Below are 24075 nucleotides of genomic sequence, written 5' to 3' on the forward strand. Positions count from 1 at the left end.
TTTATAAAGGAGATGCCAGAGAATCCAATTGGAAGACCAAGTGGGGGGGAGAGAGAGAGGGGAAATAGTGGGGGGGTGGGGAGAAGCTGTGGTTCGCCAGGGCAGGAGTTCCCCTTATCTTTAAAGTAGTAATCCAGCACGGGTCACTTTGCGTCAGGTTATGATCCTGGGCCTCCACCGGCGTTAAAACAGCACAAGTGACCGCGGCGCTGAGTGCGTTTCCCTGAGTTCAGCAGCACGAACGCTCCGCTCTCCCAGGCGGCGCTGCCAGCGATCGCGACATTCGAGTCACTAGCAGCAAACTTTTTATACAATCGGCAGCACCACGTGGGAAGTTCCACCTATGAACTGGCTCGCTCCAGAGACAAGCGAGAGATTAACAGAGCACTCCTGGGCACAGTTACTTCCTGGAAGGGAATTTAGAATCGGGTCCCCCCCCCACCCCCCGGCCGCCCCAAACACACACGCCCCTTTTTCTGTACAAAAAAGAGATTCGGTTTTCTAATGAAACAAAAAAACCCCAACAATTTGCAGGAGTAAAAGCCAACAATAACAAAGAATACGAACACTGGAAATGTGAAAGAGAGGGGGGAAATGCTGGAGAAATTCAGCCGGTCTGTGAAGAGAGAAAGTACAGTCAAAACGTCGATTTCAAGTGGCCCTTCTTTCAAAACTGACGATAACCCGAAATGTTCACTGCCCCCTCTCCACGGATCTGCTGAGTTTCTCCAGCAACTTTCGTCCACGGTATCTGATTACGAAGTTGCGGATGGATGTGCCAGATTTCACGAGCAATTGTCTTTATTTTGAAACAAAAATAAAGTGTCTGGAAAAGCTCAGCAGGTCTGGCAGCATCTGTGGAGGAGAAAACAGTTTAACGTTTCGGGTCCGGTGACCCTGCCTCAGAACGCTCTGTTTTGTCTTTATTTTGTGTGCGTTTGGTTCCTTTTGAAGTCTGGGGGTGCTATTTTGCAATTCAAACGCTCGCCCTCCAAAATAATTAAAGGATTTTGGTTATCTGAGGTAGCGTTGTTGGACGATGAGGCCAGTTTTCTTAAATGTTCCTATTCCAGAACGTGTTGCCGGTTTTGTAACGTTCTCCCAGTTTCAGTGCCTCTTAGAATCGTCCGTTTAAACTTGGTTGTGGGCTTGTGTGTGGAAAAACTACTCCGAAATCTCTCCAGTCACTGGGACCTCTGTTTAGTTTCCGTTAGATGTTTTAGATTGCAGTATTTTGCGTAGAAGTAGCTCAGAAATAGAGCTTTTTTTCCGCCGTTATCGAATAAACAGTTTCCGATTGAAAATCAATAACGGTTTGGTGTGATTTGTGTTTGAGTAACGCTGGGTGCAGTGTGGTATAGAATCACCAAACACTATTACATGGGATAACTTGTCCCCTTGATCCTAGCCACATGTTCTTTAAACACTGTAGGTCCTGGTCAAGTATGCAAAATAACAATCCGCCTCCGACATGCCCCTTGCCCTGCAGCCGTCGAGAGAGGCGACAGCACAGGCCATCCATGTCAGAGCTCGTAATCCACGCATTTTTTTCAGGACAGGACAATGCACACGTGGGCCAACAACTGAGATTTTTCCAAGCAGGACGGCGCGGCCACAATTTCCCCACTCAGCTGAACTGGTGGCGATCGCTTTGGTAGCTCTGAATGTAAATGTCAAGGGGCTTTAATTACTTCTGCTTCTATTCATGAAGACAGACAGACAGAATAATGTTCAGGCTGATCCACTCCCCCAGCCCTCATTCAGTGAGTGTCAGTAATGAACAGATTGTCATCGAGGGTGAATAAGATGTGCCTAGGTGCTGATGGCATTGGCTCGCATTTACAGCTGGCTCTCATCGCGGGAACTGGCTTGTCTTTCTGTTCTGGAGCAGTTCGCTTTCCTCGACCTTTTCCTTTCAAGAAAGTTGAATCTCTTTCCAATTTCCTCCCATCGTTTCGAAGAACGGTGGGATCGAACCGGTTGAGGGTGGTGAGGGTGGTGATAGGAACTGCCCAATATGGATGAAGGGTCTGGGCCCGAAACGTCAGCTTTTGTGCTCCTGAGATGCTGCTTGGCCTGCTGTGTTCATCCAGCTTCACACTTTATTATCTTGACACTGTTTTTGGTTTTCTTGGCTTTGGGAGTGGGAGGGGTGGTGAAGTCGGTGCTGATAGCTGCCCGGCGGAAGGAAGCACTCTGGCCTTATGAAGTAAACAGAGCGCCACCCACCTTCAAAAGTGTGCGTACGGCCAAGGTCCTTCCCAAGCGGTGCACTGACGCTGGTCAATATAGCATGCATCACTCTGGAACGGTCAGGGTCGCTTCCTCACACCGAATTACTCTGGAAAACGGGTAAATGGACGGCTTTAGTGGATTGCTGGACCTTATCGCGGCCATGTAATAAGCTTGGGTCAACGACCAGTGGAGATGGTATAAATGTGCGAATCGTGTTACTCCGTAGACTGGTTCCTGAAATTAAAGCAGAAATTCCTGGAGAAACTCAGCAGCATCTGTGGAGGAATTTTAGTTCAGGTTCCTTCGATTGTCGCCCGCAGAATTAACATAGAACATAGAACAGTACAGCACAGAACAGGCCCTTCAGCCCATGATGTTGTGCCGGCCATTGATCCTCATGTATGCACCCTCAAATTTCTGTGACCATATGCATGTCCAGCAGTCTCTTAAATGACCCCAATGACCTTGCTTCCACAACTGCTGCTGGCAACACATTCCATGCTCTCACAACTCTCTGTGTGAAGAACCCGCCTCTGACATCCCCTCTATACTTTCCACCAACCAGCTTAAAACTATGACCCCTCGTGCTAGCCATTTCTGCCCTGGGAAATAGTCTCTGACAGAATTAATAATCATTGGGTCAGGACGGGTTACTGAAGGAAAACGTTCCACTAGCTGGTTTTTGTTCGTTAGTGAGAGTTACCAAAGCAAAGCTTTTAAATTTTTTTTTCATTCACTCGTGGTACTTCGGTGTTGCTGGCTGGCCAGCAATTACTGCCCATCTGGAGTTGCCCTTGAGAAGGTGGTGGCGAGCTGTCTTCCTGAACCGCTGCAGTCCCAGTGCTTTTTGGGTGACCCACAATGGCTTTAGGGAGAAAATTCCAGGATCCTGACCCAGGGGCAGTGAAGGAATAGTGATAAATTTCCAAGTCAGGATGGTGATTTTCTTGGAGGGGATCTTGCAGCTGGTGGTGTTCCTGTGTATCTGCTGTCCTTGTCCTTCTAGATGGAAGTGGTGTGGATTTGGAAGGTGCTATCTGAGGAGCTTTGGTGAATTTCTGCCGTGCATCTTGGACATAGGACACATTGCTGCTACTGAGTGTCAATGGTGGAGGGAGTGGATGTGATGCCAATCAAGCAGACTGCTTTGTCCTGGATGTTTTCAAGCTTCTTTAGTGTTATTGGAGAGGCACACATCCAGGCAAATAAAAAGTATTCCATCGTACTCCTGACTTGTGCTTTGTAGATGGGAGTCAGGATGTGAGTTGCTCACTGCAGTATTTCTAGGTCCTGACCTGCTTTTATAGTTGCAGTGTTTATGGAAAGTTTAAGTTGAGTTTCTGGTCAATGGTAACCTCTAGGATGTTGACAGGGAGCTTTCAGTAATGGTAAGACCGTTGAATGTCATGTGGTAGTGATTTGATTGTCTCTTATTAATAAAGGTTATTGCTTGGCAATTGCGCAATGTAGATGTTATTGCCACTTGTCAGTCCAAGCCTGGATATTGCCCAGATCTTATTGCATTGCAGTTTGGACTGCTTCAGCATCTGAGGAGTTGTGAATGGTGCTGAACATTGTGCAATCATCACTGAACATCCCCACTTCTCACCTTATGATAGAGGAAAGTCATTAATGAAGCAGCTGAAGATGGTTGGGCCTAGCACACTGTCCTGAGGAACTCCTGTAGGGATTTTCTGAAGCTGAGATGACTGACCTCAAACAACCATGACCATCTTCCTATGTGCCAGATATGAATCTAACCAGTGGAGTGTTTGCCCTCTAATATGCATTGATTACATTTTTGCTCAAGCACTTTGATATCACAGTCAGTCAAATGCTGCTTTGATGTCACGACTGTCACTCTCACCTCACCACTGCTGTACTATAGCTAATGATATCAGGAGCTGAGTAGCCCTGGTGGAATCCAAACTGGGCTTCAGTGAGCAGGTTATTGCTGAGTAGGTGCTGCTTGATTGCACTGTTGATGATATCTTCTATCAACTTACTGAAGATCATGAGTAAACTGATGGGGTGGTATTTGGCTGGTTGGGTTTGTCCTGCTGTTGATATACAGGACATATCTGGGTAATTTTCCGCATTGTTGGATAAATGCCAGTGTTGTAATTCTATTGGAAAAGCTTGACTAGGGGAGTAGCAAGCTCTGGAGCACAAATCTTCAATCCTATTGCAGGAAAATCATCAGAACCCTAGCCTTATCTAGTGCCTCAATCCGTTTCTTGATGTCAAACAGAGAGAATTGAATCAGCTGAAGACTGGTACCTGCGATGCTGGGAACTATTCGAGGGGGCCAAGATTGATTATCCATTCGGCACTTGTGGCTGAAGATTGCTGCAAATGCCTTATCTCTTGCACTGATGTGTTGGGCTCTTTGATTGTTGAGAATGGGGATATCTGTGGAGCCTCCTCCTCCAGTGAGTTATTTCATTGTTATTATAGCCCTGAAACCCACTTTTCAAATTCTTCTGCCTGTGAATAACTTACACACACACACACCCATATACACACACCCACTCTGAAATAGCATGGCACTATAAATATGATGTTCACTCTTAAATTGCATCTAGAATGCAAGAGAATCTCCTTTGTGGTGCGATTGAAGTGAATTGCCTAGATGCAATTAAGAGAATACTACGTAAACACATAAGGCACAAAGGAAAGAGTATGACTGGGTGTGTTTAAATTTGGTGAGATGAGGCTTATGTGGGGCATCAGCATCAGCCTGGACCAACTGGTCTGGATAGTCCAATGATGAGCTTCCAATTCTATGTAAAACCTCTAATATCTCTGCCAAGCTTCTACATTAAGCTGTATCATACTCATATCTGCATCATTGGAGGTTAGAGTTATGCTGTCCCTTAACCATTGATGTTACAATGACCTGGTAAAGGGTCAGGTGCACCTTTCTTTTCCTTGCTTGATGCTTCTTCCACAACGCTTCACAACCATCAAGATATCGGGTCCATAGATAAACCATCAACCTCCAGATCCGATTGAATGTTATTGATATGTGCATCAATTGGAATAAATCTGATGCCAACACACATACAATCCCAGCAAGACAAATATGAAATATTCAGGGGAATCAAATTGGATGTCATTTTCCATTTGGCCAAGATGGCGAATTTTATCTAGCCCAGTTTTGAAACTGATATCTGTATAGCTCAAATATTTTGCACACCATCCATTACAAGAGCTGTGAGGCATTTTTTTAAAGAAATTCATTAGAATTCTGCAAGGTAAGCCAAGAGTGGGTCCTATTGGAGAGTCTAGAAATATCCATTTACACCATGACATAGTGCGTTTAAATGGCAAGAGAAATTCACTTTTTTCCATGTGATTCAAAGGTGGCAATATATTCATTTAAATTTGTTCTTGTATACAGTGATTTCATATATATAAGCCAAAACAATGTACATTATTGCAGTTTCAACTTCTTAATGATTGAGAAAAGTTTCTTTCAAATATTCTGAATTACATATCACTATTGTTGATGATATACCCCACTTTACTTAGCGTGTCTAATAACTGCAACAGTTCCTCTGGATGGTGTCTTTGGCCCATCTCAGCCCCTTCATCAATAATTTTCCTTGTATCTCAAGGTCAGAGGTGGGGATACTCATTGATGACTGCACTGTGTTCAGCAACCATTCACAATCCATCAGATCACCAAACAGCCCATGTTGTCATACAGGTAGACCCGGACAGCATCCAAGTTGGACTGATATGTAGCAAGTAACCACAAAGCGTCGGGCAATAGCCATTTCCAACAAAAGAGAATCTAACCATCACCCCTGGATGTCCAATGGGTGAGATGATGGCCTAGTAGTAGCATCCACTGACCCAGGTAATGTTCTGGGACCCAGGTTCAAATCCTGCCATGGTGGCTGGTGGAATTTGAATTCAGTAAAAAGTCTGAAATTAATTGTCTGGTGATGACCTTGTAACCACTGCCAATTGTCAGTGAGGCAAAAAATCTGGTTTGCTGATGCACTTTAGGGAAGAAAACTGCCTTTACCTGGACTGGTCTACATGTGACTCCAGACCCAAAGCAATGTTAACTTGTAACTGCCCTCTGGGCAATTTGGGATGAGCAATAAATGCTGGCCTGGCCAGTAATACTGACATCATTTAAAAATTACCATTCCTATCAACACCCTGAGAGTGACCATTGATCGAAAAGTGAATTGACCTGGCTATATAAATGTTGTTGTTGGTTAGCTTGCTGAGCTAGTTTGTTGTTTTTCTGCAGACATTTCATTACCCTTCTGGGTAACATCATCAGTGCAGTCTCCAGTGAAGATCTGTTGTGTTTTCCCTCCTGTTATTTGAACTCTGGAGTCCATAGAGCTGGATTACCTCACTTCCGGCTTTCCTTCACAGTGGAGTGTATATCGGACGAGCTAGGCAAGCCAACCAACCACAACATCCACAACCCGAGCTACAAATCTACTCCAAAACCTTATAGCCATATTAGTAGTAGTGAACATTTCACCTTCAACCACCCCAAAGTGTGTCCACCATCTAGAAGACACAGGTCAGGAGTGTGATGGAATAGTCATCACTTGCCTGAATGTGTACAGCTCCAACAGCACTCAAGAATCTCGGCCCCATCCAAGGCAAAGCAGCTTGCTTGATTGGCAACTTATCTACTACCTTCAACATTCACTTCCTCCACCACCAATGCACAGAGGTGGCAGGGTGTGCCACCTACAAGATGCACTGTAGCAACTCACCAAGCCTCATTTTACAGACCCTACAGTACCCATGACTTATAGCATCTAACTGAATACAGCAGCAGATTCATGACAGTACACCATCTAAATGTTCATCTCCAAGTCATACACCATCCTGACTTGGATCTATATTACTATCACTGTTGTAGGCAAAATAAAACCTGGAACTCCCTTGCTAATAGCACTGTGGATGTGCCTACATCCGAAGGACTGCAGCAGCTCAAGAAAGCAGCCTACCACCAGCTGCTCTGGGACAATTAGAGATGGAAAATGAATGTTGCCCGAGCAGCAAAGTTCATATTCTCTTGAGCACATGTTTTTTGTCAAAAATGATTTTGCTACTATTTTCTTCATAAACTGACTCCCTTGTACTCCTAAGTGGAAGATAATGTGTAAAACTGAGGTTGTTGAGATTTCTCAGCAGATTCCAGGAATTAAATATGACATTCTAAATCTTATAATGAATACCACCCCATCAGAAAATGCACATTAGCATCCAAATGAACAATGTTTTAAAACTTTCTTGTTTTATTATTTATTGTTTATTAGTTATCAAAATATCGCTGAAGGATATGATGGCCATTAAACAATAGTTAGGAATCATCCAGTTGGTCAATGATTTGCTTTCCCTGTGAGTGGGATGCATATGGTGTAAGTTTTTATGTGCTAAACATGGAGGCTAGTTATGGGCGATTATGTGACAAAACCTGCTGGAATACATCCGACCAGAGTTAGTATCATTACATAAGCCAGATAAATATAGTGAACTGTGTTCCTAATTTATGGAATTTCCTGCATACTTCACTTCCCCACAGCCTGTTTTCTATTTTACTCGCACTGAATGGCACACTACTGCCAAATAATATCCAGTGTATGCATATCATTGTGGTGTATTTTTGTGTTTCAACATATAGATAAATACAAAGTACTGCAGTTGGACTCAATAGATTTTCACTTCATAATATTTAGTTCAAACTTATTACATACTCATGAATGGAAGTGTCTCCATAGTTTCATAGAATCTCTACAATACAGAAAGAGGTCATTTAGCCCATCAAGTCTGCACCAACCTTCCAAACAGCATTCCAACCAGGCCCACACCTCATGGGCTTTATTTTAAACCATGGCTAAGCCACCTAACCTGCACACCTTTAGACCATGTGAGGAAACCCATGCAGATGATGTGCAAACTCCACAGAGACAGCTGCCCAAGGCTGAAATTGTACCCAGGTTCCTGGAGCTGTGAGGTAGCAGTGATGATTACTGTGCCAACATGCCATCCTAATTCCTAGCAATTTCTCAGATAAATACAGACAAAAATATATTTTGAGATAATGATCTTTCACTTTTAAGAAATATGGAAAGCCATTTATTGAATTTATTACAGCTTATGTTATATAAAGTTTTGACTGAATTCTTGATCGTAGTCAATGCACTCCAACCTTTAAGATTATTTGAAAAAAAAACATGTAAATCTTACAAAGATAAAATTGCAACATGACCAATGCCTGAGGTGGTCCAGCTCCAACAAGCAATGATAAGCAGTTTACTCTGCCTGTCTTGGTAGCTTAAGCTGCGATTACACTAAACATTTAGCGTCATTCTGCTGTCATAAAGAAAGTGTAGGGGTAGCTCCAGAGTTCAGACTCCAGAAAGATTCAGTCAGAGACTTCCTGGTGAAGGCTAATCTGACAATGTATCATTTTGTTATTTCTCAACCAGTGTGGGATCAAACTGGGTTTAAAGCCTTTCAAACTTTCGTGACATTGTTTAAAATTGTTACTATGATGGCTGCACTCTTCAAACATTTACACTGTAACTACTGGAAGAAACTCATGCAGATTGGTAGCTGCAGTATAAATGTACCTTTGGAGATATAAATTATAACCTTTAGTTACTATTGATATGGAAAATATAACCCTGCTCCCAGTGGAAAATAAAATATCTTATACCATCAGAGTCACCTTTCTCTTCTGTTTGCCTCACCTGCTTTAGAGGTATTGAGTCAGCAACAACACTGATTACTGATGTTACTTCAAACTTGTAATCGCAGCACAATATTTCAATTATTATACTGTCTCCAAACAAGTGTAAAGCATATTGAAATATTCATTAAAGCTAAATTAATCATTTAGATTGAGAAAAGACTATTCAGCATATCCAGTTCATGTTATGGTCAGTGTGTCAACTATGGTACTGTTGCTTCTGAGAAGTAAACATTTCAAAAGTAGAAGCAAGAGTAAACCATTAGGACTCTTGCATCATTCAGTTTGCTCATGACTGATTGCAATTTCACTTTCCCATCCACTCTGCCTATTCTTTGATTCCCTCAGACACCACAAACTTCTGGGGCAGGCCAGTCCAACAATCCCTTCATAATCTTCCCTGGACTGCCTCAAATGTCAGGATGGCTTTCCTTATAAAAAGGTCGCAAAGCTGTTCACAGTATTCCAGCTGTTGTTTAATTAGTGCCTTTAACAAACCGTCCTTACTTTTATACTTCATTTCCTTTGAAATAAAGACCAACTTTCCAATTACCTTCCTAATTACTCACAGAACCCATATACAAACTTTATGTGATTCATGCACAAAGACCCCAGAATCTCTTTGTCCTGCAACTTTCTGTAGTATTTCCCCTTTTAAATAATATTTAGCTCTTCCATTCTTCCCACCAAAGTACATGACCTCACCTTTTAACACATTGTATTCCATTTACCAAATTTTTGTCCAATCACTTAAACTGTAAATTTCCCTCTGCAGACTCTTTGTGTCATCCTCAATACTTGCCTTCCCACCTATTTTTGTGTTATCTGCAAACGTGGCTAACGTACAATAAATTTCTCTTCCAAGTCATTAAAACATGTTAATAGGTGTGGCCCCAGCACTCCACCAGGTACAGATCTACCAACAGGAATAATATTTCTCTATCTGTTCTGCCTCAACACCTTACGATTTTGACCACCTCTATCAACTCTCCTCTCAACCTTCTCTTCTAAAGGAAAACAGCCTCAACTTTTTCAGTCTGTCTATGCAACTAAAGGTCCTTATCCCCAGAACCACTCTCATGAATCTTACATTTTAGGAACACAGTATTTAGGAGCAGAAGTAGAGTCGGTTCTGCTATAATGCATGTTTCTTCAACACAAATTGGCTTTAATGCGATTGAAGAATTTAGACCGCAACTGGTAGAATGTGAACTTTCCTTACCTGTATTGATTGTAACGTGATTGCAGCTCCATTAGTTTTAATGGTGCAACTATCGGGCAATTTTCCTATAACGTGAGAACACATGAGAACGGAACTATTGCATTATATCAGGACCGACTGTAGGTCATTCTGTCCTGCAAGCATCCTAATAGGATCATGGTTCATCTTGTTGTGGCCTTGACTCCACTTTCCTGTCTTACCCCATAACTCTTAACTCAACTTTCAACCAAAAATCTATCTAACTTTTCCTTAAATAAATTCAGTGATCTAATCTCCACTGCTGATTATGGAAGAGAATTCCACATAATAATAATCTCTGAAAGCAAAAGCATCTGATAAAAATGAACCCTCTTATTCTTAAACTAAAGCCCCAGCTCTAGTCTCTGCCATAGAAGGAAACATTCTCTAATGCCTTTGTATCCCTTCCAAAATGTGATGCCCTGAACTAGGTGCAATGCAACAGTTGAGGCTCTAAGAGTGTTCTATACAATTTTGACAAAACATTCTCAATTTTGTAACCTAGATTCTTATTAATAAAGCCTAGGATGCTGAATGCTGTATTAACCATGCTATCAAGCTGTCCTGTCACTTTTAATGACTTATGCACATACATATACAGGTCTGTCTGGATCTGCACTCCGTTTGGAATTGTACCCTTTATTTCATGCTGTTCTCCACCCTCCTCCTACCAAAATGAATCCCTTCACACATCCCTGATTTAAATTCCATCTACAATTTGTGCACCCATTCCATAATCCGATGGATGAACTTTTGAAATTCTACACTGTCCTCCTGACAGTTAACAACGTTTCTAAGTATCAAATTGCTCAAAATTTTTGATATGTTACTCTGTACATGAAGTCTAAATCATGAACCTATTTCAGGAAGAGCAGGGCTCTTAATGCCAACCCAGGGTGGGGGCTGGGGGGATAGAGATGGTGTTTAGTGGGGGGACTTCAACATAAACCTTCCTTCTGTCAGAATAAAAATGTCCAGGAACCACCTCACTGTTTCTTGTGTCTCAGTCAATTTCATATTCACATTTTTACTGTTCCTTTTATTCCATGAGCAGTGACTTTGCTCACAATTCATTATCAAATGCCCTTTCGAAATCCCTGCCTACTACATCAATAGCATTACCTTTATCATTCTTCTCTGTTATCAATGTCCAGCAAGTTAGTTAAACACAATTAGCCTGTGATTAATCCATTGTGGCTGTTCTTAATGAACCACATTTGCCCAAGCAGCTATAATTTTGATCCCAAGTGTTAAGATCCAGAAATTTTCCTATCAGTGACTTTAAACTGACTGTTCTATATTTGTTGGTTTTATCTTTGCACCCATTCTTGAACAAGTGTGTAACATTTTCAATGATAGTAAAAGTTTCTTTCAATACATAAGAAACAAATGAGAGACAAAAGTAGACTTGGGGCCGCTCCAAATTGATGCTGGAAGGCTAGTGATGGGAGATAAGGAAATAGCTGAAGAACTTAATAAGTACTTTGCGTCAGTCTTCACAGTGGAAGACATGAGGAGTATCCCAACAAATAGGGAGAGTCGGGGGCAGAGTTGAGTATGGTAGGCATTACAAAAGAGAAAGTGCTAGAAAGCTAAAAGGTCTAAAAATTGATAAATCTCCTGGCCCCGATGGGCTACACCCTAGAGTTCTGAGGGAGGTGGCTGAGGAAATAGCGGAGGCTTTGGTTGTGATCTTTCAAAAGTCACTAGAGTCAGGGAAAGTCCCAGATAATTAGAAAATCACTATTGTAACACCCTTGTTCAAGAAAGGATCAAGACAAAAAATGGAAAATCATAGGCCGATTAGCCTAACCTCGGTTGTTGGTAAAATTCTAGAATCCATCATTAAGGATGAGATTTCTAAATTCTTGGAAGTGCAGGGTCGGATTAGAACAAGTCAGTATGGATTTAATAAGGGAAGGTCGTGCCTGAAAAACCTGTTAGAATTCTTTGAAGAGGTAACAAGTAGGTTAGATCAGGGAAATCCAGTGGATGTTTTCTATCTAGACTTCCAATAGGCATTTGATAAGGAGCCTCACGGGAGGCTGCTGAGTAAGGTGAGGGCCCATGGTGTTCGAGTGAGCTACCGGCTTGGATTGAGGATTGGCTGTCTGACAGAAGGCAGAGAGTTGGGATGGCAACTGGTGACAAGTGGTGTCCTGCAGGGTTCAGTGTTGGGGCCGCTGTTCACTTTATATATTAATGATCTGGATGAAGGGACTGGGGGGCATTCTGGCAATGTTTGCCGATGATATGAAGTTAGGTATTCAGGCAGGTAGTACTGAGGAGGTGGGGAGGCTGCAGAAAGATTTGGACAGTTTAGGAGAGTGGTCCAGGAAATGGCTGATGAAATTCAACGTGAGCAAATGCAAGGCCTTGCACTTTGGAAAAAAGAATACAGGCATGGACTATTTTCTAAACGGTGAGAAAATTCATAAAGCCCAAGTACAAAGGGATCTGGGAGTGCTAGTCCAGGATTCTCTAAAGGTTAACTTGCAGGTTGAGTCCATGATTAAGAAAGCGAATGTAATGTTGTCACTTATCTCAAGGGGGTTGGAATATAAAAGCAGTGATGTGCTTCTGAGACTTTATAAAGCTCTAGTTAGGCCCCATTTAGAATATTGTGTTAAATTTTGGGCCCCACACCTCAGAAAGGACATACTGGCCCTGGAGCGTGTCCAGCGGAAATTCACACGGATGATCTCTGGAATAGTAGGCCTAGCATACGATGAATGGCTGAGGATCCTGGGATTGTATTCATTAGAATATAGAATGCTGAGGGGAGATCGAATAGAAACTTACAAAATAATGTATGGCTTAGAAAAGGTGGACGCTGGGAAGTTGTTTCCGTTAAGTGGGGAGTCTAGGACCTATGGGCACAGCCTTAGGATTAGAGAGGATCAATTTAGAATGGAAATGAGATGACATTTCATCAGCCAGAGAGTGGTGGGCCTGTGGAATTCTTTGCCACGGAGCACACTGGAGGCCGGGACGTTAAATGTCTTCAAGACAGAGATTGATAAATTCTTGGTCTCGCAAGGAATTAAGGGCTACGGGGAGAGTGCAGGGAACTGGAGTTGAAATGCCCATCAGCCATGATTTAAATGGTGGAGTGGACACAATGGGCCAAATGGCCTGACTTCCACTTCTATGTCTTATGGTCTTATGGTCGCATGGTCAATTCTCATCAAAGATGAACCATCTTTGCATCCAAGGAAAACTGCAAACATTATGGCCAATACCTCTTCAGTTTCCATTCCCATTCCCTCTGTACCCTTGAACGCATCTCAATATACACATTGATCCCTTGCCACTTCAAGGACTGAGAATCTATATCTCCTCCTTATGAATTCTAAATCCTCCACATGTTTGAATCATCTCCTGTTTCACTATGACCCATGGAGCATCATCTTACTTTGTAAAGACATGTAAAGTATACATTTAAAACCTCAACCATACCCTGTGTCCACGCATTAATTTTTTTTTGTCAGTCATTGCCCTCACTCATTCTTTCACAACTTTCTTACTATTTATATGCTCACCAGATACTTTAGTATTCCCTATTATGTTATCTGAAAGTCTTCTTATCATACTGTCTCTTTGATCCTTTTATTAGCTTTTGCCCCTCAAAGATTTTAGATTTTATTTTAGATTTTTTTTACTGTCATGTGTACTCAAGAAGAGAACTACAAGAGTACAATGAAAAGTATATAATGTTACTACACATAGCACCATCCTAGGTACCAATGTTCCTGGGTACAAAATTTGCTGAGGAGCAAAGTAGTAAGAGAAACGAGAGTTAAAAAGCCAATCATTGCTTCATAGAAGTTTAGAAAAATAAGGAAATATGTAATAGTTTACATGAAAATCTTTCATAGTTCAAATTTGAAAAATAAAGGAATAAGTTAGAAGTTTCTCAGTCTTTGATGACCATTCCACTTATCTCGCTCTGCTATCTGTTCTCGACGCCTCCGCTGCAGATACCATTGCTGCTGCTGGAGCTGCCATCTCCCCGATCTCCCCTGGTGCCTCAGGAACATGTCTAGGCAGGTTCCACTTATGCACTGAGCCAAGACATCACATGGGCCACCAAGAGGCCAGGCTGTGACCCACCATGAACTTTCGAGAAACACAGCTGAGACCCACCAAGATCTTCAATATTCACCTAGGTTCTCAGTAGTATTATCTATCTGACATTAGTCATAGGTACTCTTCTTCTTCATCATAATCTTTATCCCATGTGTCATCTGTTGAAATGGAATTCTACAATGTTGTAACTAGTACAGTTGACAAGGGGGAATCAGTTGCTGTAGCATATTTGGACTTTCAGAAAGCGTTTGTCAAAATCCGACATAAGAGATTATTGTGCAAGATTAAAGTGCATGGGGTTGGGGTACATGTATTGAGATGGGTAGAAAACTGGCTGGCAGAGAGGAAACAAGGAATAGGACTTAATGGGTCATTTTCAAATTGGCAGGCTGTAACTAGTGGGGTGCACACCGGTCAGTGCTGGGACTCCAGCTATTTACAATACATATTAATTATTTGGATGAGGGAACAGCATGTAACATCTCAAAGTTTGCAGATGATATGAAGTTGGGTGGGAGGGTGAACTGTGATGAAGATGCAAAGATCCTTCACCATGATGTGGACAGGTTGGGTGACTGGGCAAATAAATGGCATGCTTTATAGTTTGGATTAAAGTGAGGTTATTCAGTTTAGAAGCAAAAACAAGAAGGTAGATTACAAATTGAATGGCTGTGAATTGGGAGAGGGGAGTGTACAATGGGACCTGGGTGTCCTTGTGCACCAGTTGCTGAAGGCAAGTATACAGGTGCAGCAGACTGTAAAGAAGGAAAATGGTATGTTGGCCTTTGTTGTGAGAGGTCTCGAGTACAGGAGCAGGGGTGTGTTGTTGCAGTTATACAGAACCTTGGTGAGGCTACACCTAGAATATTGTGAGCAGTTTTGGTCTCCTTTTTTGAGGAAGAGTGCTCTTGCTCTCGAGGGAGTGCAGCAAAGGTTTACCAGGCTGATTCCAGGGATGATGGGACCAACGTGCAAGGAGAGATTGACTAGGTTGGGGTTGTTTTCGCTGGAGTTCAGACAAAATGGTTGGTTGGAGTTTGGGGGGGGGGTGGGCTTCTCACTGACACTTATAAAATACTAACAGGACTGGACAGGGTAGATGCAGGAAAGGTGTTCCTGATGGTGGGTGTGTCCAGAGCTAGAGGTCACAGTACGAGGATTTGGCGTTGACGATTCAGGACGGAGATGAGGAGACATTTCTTCATCCTAACAGTGGTGAGTCTGTTGAATTCGTTACCATAGGAAGTAGTTGATGCCAAACATTGAATATATTCAAGAGGTGACTAGATATAGCACTTAGGCCAAATGTGATCAATATTTATGGGGAGAAAGCAGGATTGGACTATTGAGTTGGACAATTAGCCATGATTGTAAAGAATGGTGGAGCAGGCTTGAAGGGCCAAATAGTCTCCTGCTGCTCCTATCTTCTGTTTCTATGTTTCCTTCTTGCATGCCAGTACAACTTTTGCTTATATAAAATGATAACTGGAAAACTTAAGGTGTACTCCACAATGATAAATAATAATGTAATTAATCTTTTTATTCCAGCCTAATAAGTATATAGAAAAACTGGCTAAAATCTGTGGTCTCATTTAATTATATCCTTCATGTGCCATTTAAAAGTGCAGCTTTGAAATAGAAATATTAGTGTGGTCGAAATATATGTTAATATATTTATATATTAATAGCTGTTAATCTTGTGGTTGGACATATACTTTAGAACGTTGTCTAAAACATTTTGAAATCTGTTTCAAGATCAAAGTATGATAAAGGTAGCATACATGAAAAGCATATTTCAAATCCTGTGTTGGTTCACTTTATGAAAGCTCACAGTGCTATAACTACTGTGTTCTTCAAAGAAAGTCAGCACTTACCATCGCACAATTATAGTCGTAAATTTTCTAAACCCCTTGAGGCTTTGCGTTGTGGCATTATTTAAATCATTTAATAATTAATAGCATTAAATAGCAAGTTTGAGGAAACACTATCCAGCCACCCAGCCCAACTCATCACACAATTTCTTTATCATGACCCACTTTGATCCGAGAGAAATGTAGCCCTTAATATAATCCTGTATTTGATAGTCAAATAGCTATGTCTTTTTTAAATTCATTCACAGGATGTGGGCATCACTAGCTAATCCACATTTATTGCCCATCCCTAAAATTTGCCCAGAGGACAGTTAGGAGTCAACCACATTGCTGTTGGTCTGGAGTCACATGTAAGGTTGACTGTTTCCTTCTCTAAAGGACAGTAGATGGGTTTTTCCAACAAACAACAATGATTCTGTGGTAATCATTAGACTCTTAATTCTAGATTTTTGTTTCATTGAGTTCAAATTCCACCATCTGCAATGGTGCGATTCAAACTAGTTCCCTAGCTTATGTCCCAAGAACAAGCAAAAATGCACAACATTACCTTTGGATTAACAGTTCAATGATAATACCACTGGGCCACTGCCTTCCCTCAAAGAGGAATTTATTTTATTATTATCTTTCATGAGACGTAGATATTGATGGTAAGGCCAGAATTTGTTGCCCATCCTACTTTCCATTGAACTGAACTGAACGGCTGCGCAGCCATTTAGTTAAGAGTCAATCACTTTTCTGCGGGTCTAGAGTCACAGGTGAGCCAGATCAGACAAAGTTGGCAGAAAAGGCAGAAAAAAGACAGCGAATCAGATGAGATTTTACAACAATCAATGTCAGCCATCCACAGATTTTACAGATTTGTTCACTGAATTTAAACCCCACCAACTTAGCATGGTCCAATTTTAACCACAACAGCTTTGAGCCTAGATCTCTGGATTAATAGTCTATTGACATTACTCCTACATCACCATTGCCCACTAAGGTTTAACCAATGATCCAAGCTGAGAAATTTACATAGAATGTTTAGCACAGAAAGAGGCTACTTGGTCCATTACATAATGCCTTTCTATACATCTCCGCCCACTCTTTCTCATCCAACCTGACGTACATAACCTGCAAATCCCTTTCTCTCTGTTGTGCAGATTTTCCTTCCACTTAGCTATGTTTACGCAATTCACCTCAACCGTTCCTTGTGGTACCAGGTTTCACATTCTAACCACTCTCTGGGTCTAGAACTTAATTCAACAAGGCTGATAATTTGTAGGCTAGTACCAGAGAGGCAATCATGAAAGCTGCTGGGAAACAGATTCACTAATGATTGTCGCCATCCAGTCTGCCGTATATGTGACTCCAGTCCCATAATGTGCAGCTGACTCTTCAAGCCCTGAGGGAAACTGAAAATGTTAAAATTATGGGTGACAACTGCTGACTCATCAGTTTATACTCCACAAACAAACAAAAATGCAAATCAATTCCTTTCTCACAGCTCATCATAGAGTTTTGTGATGATGAAGTAAAGCTTTATTGAGTAACTGGTGATGTGCTATTAACTTGTGCCCCAGGCATTCTTCGTGTTAATCTTAACAAATTTGGATTTCACTTTTTCCAACAGCTTCTCCATAGTTTCAAAAGTTCAGCTAAACAGGCATTTTGTTTCTCTGTTTTGCCTGTTGGATTGACAGAAATGCTGAAGTCAGCAGTGGGAGGAAACTTATCCTAACATAGCTCTGTCAGGTAATAAATAGAGATTATGCCTGGGATATTGCTTACAGTTTCATCTTGGCATGTAACTCATCAATGGTGTATAATTTGGTTAAGGCTTGTAATACTAAAAAGCACAAACTAGACTAAGTGCAGTGAGCTTTTAGATAGACAAGGTAAATCTTAAAATAAAAATAGAAAATGCTGGAAATATATCAGCACGATTAATAGTTATTATCAAGAGAGAAACAGCGTCAATGTTTCTCGCTCTACAGATGCTGCCTGACCTGCTGAGCATTTTACAGAACTTTCTGTTCTTTGTCTCAGGTTTCCATCATCCCCAGTATTTTGATTTTGGGTCAGGATATATCTTGATTGTGTGGCTATACAAGATGGTTGCCATTGAAGCAACCCATTTTATGTTCCCTCTGCTTTTTATGAACTTTGGATTTACTCAAAAATAATTGGGAAAGGCAATGGCCTAGTGGTATCATTGTTAGATTTTTGGGCAGCACTGTGGCTCAGTGGTTAGCACTGCTGCCTCACAGCGCCAGGGACACGAGTTCGATTCTATCCTCGCACAACTGTCTGTTTGGAGTTTGCACATTCCCACCATGTCTGCAGGGGTTTCCTCCGGGCACTCTTGGTTCCTCTTTCCTCATCCAAAGTTGTGCAGGGTAGGTGGATTGGCGATGCTAAATTGCCCATAGTGCCTAGGGATGTTTAGGTTAGGTGGGCTAGACATTGGAAATGTTGGGGAATGAGTTCTGGGTGGAATGCTCTTTGGAGGGAGGGTGTGGATTTGTTGGGCCAAATGGCCTGTTTCCACACTATAGGGATTCTATGAATAATAGCATCAAGAATAAATGACTCATAAAAAATGGCGCTATCATATACAGAATTCATTGGCCTGAAAGTTAATTTGGCTCCAATGGAGATGACTGGAACTCCCTCAGGAAATGACAGATACCTAGTTATATTAAACATATATCATGTCTGTGAAGGGCATTGGCCTTAAGTGCTTTACTTCATCAGAGTTCTCACTATCCTGGATCTGATATGCCCTTGAACCCTGGTAAGCCATGTGTGTTATGGTATGTCCACTTCTAGAAAATGGGCTTCAATGGCAAACAGGGAAGTGGCCTCAATAATCAATATCAACCTCTCTACCCCGAACAATCTATCAATCACAACTTTGAGAGTTTTTAACTGACAGCACCCCACCACCACCACCAACTCCCACACAAGCGCCCCTCCTCCAGCATTACCAGTTTTCAGGGAGTGAATGTGCCAGCTTTCCATGGTCCTTTGTGTGAAGTATTGCTTCCTAACAACATCCTTGAATGACCTCCTTTTATCTTAAGTGTAATGCCCTTTGTTCTAAAACCCACCCTTTCTAGGATTTTAATTATCTTAAACATCCAATGAGATTACTCTTTAGCCTTCTATAGAGCAAAGGTCCACGGACATATTCTATGAAACCTATTCTTATAAATTCACTTTTCTAGATCTAACTCAAGAGAATTCTCATTGAAGACCCTTCAAGGACAATTAATGTGTTCTTGAGGTGTGAGGCTGAAGAATGAATGTACTACCGCTGAGAAGGTCCATCCAGATTTTTATATATATCTTCAGTATGCTCTCTATTAAACCCTCAAGGCAGACTAAATCACACCAAGATAATGTGTGGGGACATTTCGATTTGTCTTAACTGTACTCCTGTATCCCTGTATTTAAGTACACATGGCAATAAAAGTTAATTCTAATTCTCACTCAGAATGCGTGCAAGTTCGATGCAGTGGGTGCACTATCCAACTTAATCCAAAAAGTTCTTGTCACTTCTCAGCTCAGTCGTCCTCCAAATGCAGTGAGCATGATTGTGATCAGGTAAGAAATCAACTGGTTTCCACAGTGTCAGAGATAATGGGAACTGCAGATGCTGGAGATTCCAAGATAATAAAATGTGAGGCTGGACGAACACAGCAGGCCCAGCAGCATCTCAGGAGCACAAAAGCTGACGTTTCGGGCATAGACCCTTCATCAGAGAGGGGGATGGGGGGAGGGAACTGGAATAAATAGGGAGAGAGGGGGAGGCGGACCGAAGATGGAGAGTAAAGAAGATAGGTGGAGAGAGTGTAGGTGGGGAGGTAGGGAGGGGATAGGTCAGTCCAGGGAAGACGGACAGGTCAAGGAGGTGGGATGAGGTTAGTAGGTAGCGGGGGGGTGCGGCTTGGGGTGGGAGGAAGGGATGGGTGAGAGGAAGAACCGGTTAGGGAGGCAGAGACAGGTTGGACTGGTTTTGGGATGCAGTGGGTGGGGGGGAAGAGCTGGGCTGGTTGTGTGGTGCAGTGGGGGGAGGGGACGAACTGGGCTGGTTGAGGGATGCAGTAGGGGAAGGGGAGATTTTGAAACTGGTGAAGTCCGCATTGATACCATATGGCTGCAGGGTTCCCAGGCGGAATATGAGTTGCTGTTCCTGCAACCTTCGGGTGGCATCATTGTGGCAGTGCAGGAGGCCCATGATGGACATGTCATCAAGAGAATGGGAGGGGGAGTGGAAATGGTTTGCGACTGGGAGGTGCAGTTGTTTTTTGCGAACTGAGCGGAGGTGTTCTGCAAAGCGGTCCCCAAGCCTCCGCTTGGTTTCCCCAATGTAGAGGAAGCCGCACCGGGTACAGTGGATGCAGTATACCACATTGGCAGATGTGCAGGTGAACCTCTGCTTGATGTGGAATGTCATCTTGGGGCCTGGGATGGGGGTGAGGGAGGAGGTTTGGGGACAAGTGTAGCATTTCCTGCGGTTGCAGGGGAAGGTGCCGGGTGTGGTGGGGTTGGAGGGCAGTGTGGAGCGAACAAGGGAGTCACGGAGAGAGTGGTCTCTCCGGAAAGCAGACAGGGGAGGGGATGGAAAAATGTCTTGGGTGGTGGGGTCGGATTGTAAATGGCGGAAGTGTCGGAGGATAATGCGTTGTGTCCGGAGGTTGGTAGGGTGGTGTGTGAGAACGAGGGGGATCCTCTTGGGGCGGTTGTGGCAGGGGCGGGGTGTGAGGGATGTGTCGCGGGAAATGCGGGAGACGCGGTCAAGGGCGTTCTCGATCACCGTGGGGGGAAAGTTGCGGTCCTTAAAGAACTTGGACATCTGGGATGTGCGGGAGTGGAAAGTCTTGTCGTGGGAGCAGATGCGGCGGAGGCAGAGGAATTGGGAATAGGGGATGGACCTCCACAGCCTGCAACCCCAGAGGAGACAGCCACACTGAGCCCTGCCGCATCTTCACCATCCCCCCAGACCTCCCACTGACTGAGGACGAACGGTCAGTCCTAAGCAAGGGGCTCACCTTTGTGCCCCTACAACCACACATCAACGAACACCAGTCACGGTCGGACATAGAGCAGTTTTTCCGCCGTCTTCGCCTCCATGCCTACTTCTTCAACCGGGAACCTAACCCTCCTTCCACTGACCCCTTCACCCGCTTCCAACACAAGTCCTCCTCCTGGACACCACCCCCAGGCCTCCTACCCTCCCTCGACCTCTTCATCTCCAACTGCCGTCGAGACATCAACCGCCTCAACCTCTCCACCCCTCTCACCCACTCCAACCTCTCCCCCGCAGAACGGGCAGCCCTCCGCTCCCTCCGCTCCAACCCCAACCTCACCATCAAACCCGCAGACAAGGGTGGCGCAGTGGTAGTATGGCGCACTGACCTCTACATCGCCGAGGCCAGACGCCAACTCTCCGACACCACCTCCTACCGCCTCCTCGATCATGACCCCACACCCGAGCACCAAACCATCATCTCCAACACCATTCACGACCTCATCACCTCAGGGGACCTCCCACCCACAGCCTCCAACCTCATTGTTCCCCAACCCCGCACGGCCCGTTTCTATCTCCTTCCCAAAATCCACAAACCTGCCTGCCCTGGTCGACCCATCGTCTCAGCCTGCTCCTGCCCCACCGAACTCATCTCCACCTATCTGGACTCCATTTTCTCCCCTTTGGTCCAGGAACTCCCCACCTACGTCCGTGACACCACCCACGCCCTCCACCTCCTCCAGGACTTCCAATTCCCTGGCCCCCAACACCTCATATTCACCATGGACGTCCAGTCCCTGTACACCTGCATTCCGCATGGAGATGGCCTCAAGGCCCTCCGCTTCTTCCTGTCCCGCAGGCCCGGCTAGTCCCCCTCCACCGACACTCTCATCCGCCTAGCTGAACTCGTCCTCACACTCAACAACTTCTCTTTTGACTCCTCCCACTTCCTACAGACTAAGGGGGTGGCCGTGGGCACCCGCATGGGCCCCAGCTATGCCTGCCTCTTTGTAGGTTACGTGGAACAGTCCCTCTTCCGCACCTACACAGGCCCCAAACCCCACCTCTTCCTCCGGTACATTGATGACTGTATCGGCGCCGCCTCTTGCTCCCCAGAGGAGCTCGAACAGTTCATCCACTTCACCAACACCTTCCACCCCAACCTTCAGTTCACCTGGGCCATCTCCAGCACATCCCTCACCTTCCTGGACCTCTCAGTCTCCATCTCAGGCAACCAGCTTGTAACTGATGTCCATTTCAAGCCCACCGACTCCCACAGCTACCTAGAATACACCTCCTCCCACCCACCCTCCTGCAAAAATTCCATCCCCTATTCCCAATTCCTCCACCTCCGCCGCATCTGCTCCCACGACAAGACATTCCACTCCCGCACATCCCAGATGTCCAAGTTCTTTAAGGACCGCAACTTTCCCCCCACGGTGATCGAGAACGCCCTTGACCGCGTCTCCCGCATTTCCCGCGACACATCCCTCACACCCCGCCCCTGCCACAACCGCCCCAAGAGGATCCCCCTCGTTCTCACACACCACCCTACCAACCTCCGGATACAACGCATTATCATCCGACACTTCTGCCATTTACAATCCGACCCCACCACCCAAGACATTTTTCCATCCCCTCCCCTGTCTGCTTTCCGGAGAGACCACTCTCTCCGTGACTCCCTTGTTCGCTCCACACTGCCCTCCAACCCCACCACACCCGGCACCTTCCCCTGCAACCGCAGGAAATGCTACACTTGTCCCCACACCTCCTCCCTCACCCCCATCCCAGGCCCCAAGATGACATTCCACATCAAGCAGAGGTTCACCTGCACATCTGCCAATGTGGTATACTGCATCCACTGTACCCGGTGCGGCTTCCTCTACATCGGGGAAACCAAGCGGAGGCTTGGGGACGGCTTTGCAGAACACCTCCGCTCAGTTCGCAAAAAACAACTGCACCTCCCAGTCGCAAACCATTTCCACTCCCCCTCCCATTCTCTTGATGACATGTCCATCATGGGCCTCCTGCACTGCCACAATGATGCCACCCGAAGGTTGCAGGAACAGCAACTCATATTCCGCCTGGGAACCCTGCAGCCATATGGTATCAATGCGGACTTCACCAGTTTCAAAATCTCCCCTTCCCCTACTGCATCCCTCAACCAGCCCAGTTCGTCCCCTCCCCCCACTGCACCACACAACCAGCCCAGCTCTTCCCCCCCACCCACTGCATCCCAAAACCAGTCCAACCTATCTCTGCCTCCCTAACCGGTTCTTCCTCTCATCCATCCCTTCCTCCCACCCCAAGCCGCACCCCCCGCTACCTACTAACCTCATCCCACCTCCTTGACCTATCCGTCTTCCCTGGACTGACCTATCCCCTCCCTACCTCCCCACCTACACTCTCTCCACCTATCTTCTTTACTCTCCATCTTCGGTCCGCCTCCCCCTCTCTCCCTATTTATTCCAGTTCCCTCCCCCCATCCCCCTCTCTGATGAAGGGTCTAGGCCCGAAACGTCAGCTTTTGTGCTCCTGAGATGCTGCTTGGCCTGCTGTGTTCGTCCAGCCTCACATTTTATTATCTTGGTTTCCACAGTGACCTGGCTGCCAGGTCAGGCTGGGAAGAGGAAACAGAGATAAGGAACTGATTTCAGAGGGGTTCAGATACAAAATAATCATGGGCTGTGGCATTTATATGGAGCCAGGGCAGCACTCCTGCACCCTTGGTGATTTAATTGGCTGTTGCTGCTAATAAGATTTGAAATATTGCTGAAACAACTTGCCAAAGCTTTCAAGGCATCTCTTGCCAAAAGCATTGTCATTCTTGCATTTGTTTTGACAAGTGTAAGATGAATAGTTTGGGCAACACGGCTCTTTTCCCAGC

Source organism: Stegostoma tigrinum, chromosome 7 (assembly GCF_030684315.1).
Source record: "Stegostoma tigrinum isolate sSteTig4 chromosome 7, sSteTig4.hap1, whole genome shotgun sequence".
NCBI lineage: Eukaryota > Metazoa > Chordata > Chondrichthyes > Orectolobiformes > Stegostomatidae > Stegostoma > Stegostoma tigrinum.